The 5,000-nt window shown below is 34.6% G+C and overlaps 1 protein-coding gene across 1 annotated transcript in view; it reads left to right on the top strand.

Moving 5' to 3' along the window:
* Window positions 1–5,000, top strand: part of LOC120544555 (E3 ubiquitin-protein ligase Siah2-like) — a gene marked incomplete at its 3' end in the record, with an annotated part of 540,100 nt that overhangs the window by 121,276 nt on the left and 413,824 nt on the right.

The following is a 5,000-nucleotide window of genomic DNA, read 5'->3' as shown; positions in this document are numbered from 1 at the left end:
TGTCGTCTCTCTATCTCTGTGTGTGTGTGTGTCGTTCTCTGTGTGTGTGTCGCTCTCTGTGTGTGTGTGTGTGTGTGTGTGTGTGTGTGTCGTCTCTCTCTCTCTCTCTCTGTGTGTGTGTGTGTCGTCTCTCTCTCTCTCTCTGTGTGTGTGTGTGTTCAGATTATGTGGTATTTGCCTTGGTGAACAGTGCATATTAACAAACAAACATGTTTAACATTAAAATAAAATAAACATTCAATTCAATTGTATTTATAGTATCAAATCATAACAAGAGTTATCTCGAGAAACTTTACAGATAGAGTAGGTCTAGACCACACTCTATAATTTACAAAGACCCAACAATTCCAGAAATATGCAGAAACCGAGACATGCATCCATTACCTGCGGCAGGAGGACAAAGAGGCTGAATGGGTTGAGTGCAGAATGTGCAAATAATACATTCATGGCAGAAGTCCTCCACGTTCGGCGAGTTGCTGTACGTGTTAAAAAGCTGTTGACCCAGAAATCATTTCAACTCTGGTTTAATTGGAGAGTTTTTCCAGCCCCTATCTGAATTTAGGTTCAAAATACATATATATATATATAATATGCTTTTATTAACGTTTTTGTTGCTTTTATTTACTTTTTTGTTGCTTTTGTTAACGTTTTGTCGCTTTTATTAACTTTTTTGTTGCTTTTATTAACTTTTTTGTTGCTTTTATTAACGTTTTGTCGCTTTTATTAACGTTTTTGTTGCTTTTCTTAACTTTTTTGTTGCTTATATTAACGTTTTGTCGCTTTTATTAACGTTTTTGTTGCTTTTATTAACTTTTGTGTCGCTTTGATTAACGTTTTTGTCGCTTTATTAACGTTTTTGACGCTTTTATTAACGTTTTTATCGCTTTTATTAACGTTTTTATCGTTTTCAACGTTTTTGTCGCTTTTATAACGTTTTTATCGTTTTATTAACATTTTTATTGCTTTTATTAACGTTTTTGTCGCTTTTATTGCTTTTATTAACGTTTTTGTCGCTTTTATTAACGTTTTTGTCGCTTTTATTAAAGTTTTTATCGCTTTTATTAACGTTTTCGTCTCTTTTATTAACGTTTTTATCGCTTTTATTAACGTTTTTGTCTCTTTTATTAACGTTTTTATCGCTTTTATTAACGTTTATATCGTTTTATTAACGTTTTTGTCGCTTTTATTAACGTTTTTATCGCTTTTATTGACGTTTTCGTCACTTTATTAAAGTTTTTATCGCTTTTATTAACGCTTTCATTGCTTTTATTAACGTTTTTATTGTTTTATTAACGTTTTTATCGCTTTTATTATTGTTTTTGTCGCTTTTATTAACGTTTTTGTCGCTTTTATTAACGTTTTTGTCGCTTTTATTAATGTTTTTGTCACTTTTATTGTTTTTGTCGTTTTTATTAACGTTTTTGTTGCTTTTATTAAAATTTTTGTCGCTTTTATTACAGTTTTGTCGCTTTTATAGTAAAACTATTGGCAATAAGTTGGTGTTATTGAAAAATAGCATCAAAACGTGCAAAACAAAGTGACAAAAATGTCAGAAAATGTGTCAAATATATTTATATATATATATATATATATAAAAAGGTATAAATTTTGACCCAGAAGGTCAGAGTGCAGGTCGACCAGAAGAAGGAAATACTGAACTGCAACAAAACACAGCGCCATAGTTAACATTAGTCATTAAACCTAAACAGCTAATGGAAGTCCAGACTGCCTGTGAGCTTCTCCTGTACTATACGGTAATTCCTCTACTGCAGGGGTCACCAACACGGTGCCCGCGGGCCCCAGGTGGCCCCCCAAGGACCATATGAGGAGCCCTCAGGCCTGTTCTAGGAATGAAAATTGAATATTGATTTTATCTGTTTCCCACCTTGTTAAGTCATTGTTGATAATTATTGTGAGAAATCATTAACATGATCAGTGCCTTCACATAGATAAGTATAATTAAACATTAATAATCATATATAACCATCATTAATAATTATATATAACCATCATTAATCATTAATAATCATCTATAACCATCATTAATCATTAATAATCATATATAACTATCATTAATCATTAATAATTATATATAACCATCATTAATCATTAATAATCATATATAACTATCATTAATCATTAATAATCATATATAACCATCATTAATAATTATATATAACCATCATGTGGGCGGCTTACAGAAGGCATAACAGACCACCTCCTCTCAGCTGGTCCTACTGCATCCATCCACCATTTAGTTCTTACAGCACACATCACTCATCACTCATCCTCTCATCCACTTCATTTCATCCATTCATCTACTCATCCACTCATCCACTCATCCTCTCATCCACTCATCCACTCATCCTCTCATCCACTCATCCACTCATCCTCTCATCCCTTCATCCACTCATCCACTCATCCTCTCATCCTCTCATCCACTCATCCTCTCATCCACTCATCCACTCATCCACTCATCCACTCATCCACTCATCCAGTAAACTACTGTTTATTTTACTGTAAGCATACGGTTTTTAAATGTTAAGGTATTTTACTGTAAATAGACAGTTTCTTATATTGTTATAACTTACAGCTATACACTGGCTGCAGTGTATTTTGCAACTTTTCCTTTTATTTCCCCAAGATGCATTAGTGTTAAAGGTGCCCTGCTGCATGTATTTCATGACTTTGTGGTAATGTCTGAAGTTCTAACCATGGACTCTATAACATTTTTGGTGGAAAAAAATGCCTTGGTTACCTTGGTTACCTTGTTTCAAGCCATTCTAGCGTGGTATAGAAAGCCTGCAGGAAGACTCGGCTCGATTTCTGCCAGTTCTCATTAATATTCAACGAGCTAAGCTGTTTGAATCTGATTGGCTAACAGCTAGCCAATGAGAGCCTGGCTGTCAGAAATCATTTCCCAGCGCAACTGGGCGAGCTCATGAATAGTAATGAGCTCAGGCAGTATGATGTCAGACTGACCAGCTTCTGTGATTGGTCTGATTTCTCCTCTTATTTCTGTTCAGTATCTAGAGCTGACAGAGGAGGTAGCAGTTCATTTTCACATTCACAACATAACACACACACACATATGGACTTATTTTTGAAATATGGACCTATTTCAAAAAATGCACATAAAAACGGTTTTATAGTTTATAATATAGTATTATTTTAATTTAAAATTGTATTATTTTAATTAAAATATTACTATTTTTAAATAAAATAATAATATTTTTAATTAAAATAATAATATTTTTAATTTGATCATGCTTCGTTTTCTCTTTGGACTTTCAATTTGAATTATGAATAAATATTTCCTCCATACTTGTGTCCAGCTAACTGCTAACCGCTGGTGTAGTTTGTGATCGTTAAATGCCGACCGTTCTACATTACACGCTAATTTACGGCAGCGTTCATACAGTGTTTACAGCTCACCAAGCGCTAATGCTAGTATGCGTTAGCCGAACTTTACGGCGCCTATAAATCCGTACATAAAGAGTTTTAGACCGTTAGCATTAGGCTAACTAGACGGTACGTGACTCATAAGCATACAACGTACCATTTCGAGTGAAAAAAACGAACAGAAAATCAAAAACAAGTCAAAGGTACAAGACTGTTTACATATCGTCATTTCAAAGCGAAGCAACTACTCATCCCATAAACCACCGCGCACCACTGAATAAAGGAAGCTACGTTAGTTTAGCTAACGGCTAATTCGGCTAACCGCTAGCTGAGACAGCATGTAATAACTTTAACATAACCCTCAAAATAAAACCTGAAAATAACCGTTAACATATATAACTGCTGTTACATCAGCTGTAGCCTGCTTTGCCCCAGTGTTCAGTTTGAGTTATTTTAGACTGAATCAAGCTGTCAGCTAGCGGTTAGCCGAATTAGCTGTTAGCCAAACTAACGTTAGCTTCCCGGCGGAGGCTAACGGCAGAAGCGTGGAACAGATCGTGATTCGTGCAGTGTCGTAAATCCTCGTGACGGATCGTGCAGGCAGCTCCCCCTCCTCCTCACCAGCATGAGTTCAACCAATCAGAGGCGTCGCTGTGGGATTGTTGAGGATTGTGGGTAATGAAGTACTTATCCAAGACATCGCGAATAAAAGACGTTTATCTCAAAACAATGTTGGTGCCCCATGATCTTTTGGCGTCTATATGGGCATATAGAATCGCTGAGTCATGTCGTAGCTGGTTTTAAGTCTACCGTCCACGGTTACCATTTTATTAGCTTATATACTCCAATTTATTAATAGAGAAATTGCATTGTATTTTTACTTCCAGAACCCGCTGTGGCACATTATTGAGCTCTATAATGTGTTAGCACTAAATTTAGCCTGTGTCGTAAGTCGTTTTTATATAGGCTAATGTAGTTTTTATATAATGTAGTTTTTATATAATGTAGTTTTTATGTAATGTTGTTTTTATATAATGTAGTTTTTATATAATGTAGTTTTTATATAATGTAGTTTTTATATAGGCCTAATGTAGTTTTTATATAATGTTGTTTTTATATATGTAGTTTTTATATAATGTAGTTTTTATGTAATGTTGTTTTTATATAATGTAGTTTTTATATAATGTAGTTTTTATATAGGCCTAATGTAGTTTTTATATAATGTAGTTTTTATATAGGCCTAATGTAGTTTTTATATATATTTAAATGTGTAACACCACTTAACGTTATTTCGTGTTTCTGGTTGAAATGACAATAAAACACATTTGGGTTGAGTTAAATGCTGTCTGTCTGTCTGTCTGTCTGTCTGTCTGTCTGTCTGTCTGTCTGTCTGTCTGTCTGTCTGTCTGTAACTGGTAGGCGTGGCTTGGGAGTGGACTCTAAAGCAGCGAAGCTAGTGCATTCTGGGATTTGGTGTCTTTCATCCACGTGAGCCAAAAACACATTTTCAGGCTTATCTCGGCCTTGAACGCACCGATTTCTAAAATAAATTCACATTTCTGCTACGTAAGTGACCCAGTTTAAAGAAATAATCGTCT

The sequence above is a fragment of the Perca fluviatilis genome, chromosome 16, assembly GCF_010015445.1.
Source record: "Perca fluviatilis chromosome 16, GENO_Pfluv_1.0, whole genome shotgun sequence".
NCBI classification, from domain to species: Eukaryota; Metazoa; Chordata; class Actinopteri; order Perciformes; family Percidae; genus Perca; species Perca fluviatilis.
The sequence above is the reverse complement of the archived record's forward strand: the minus strand, read 5'-3'. Positions and strand labels throughout refer to the sequence as shown.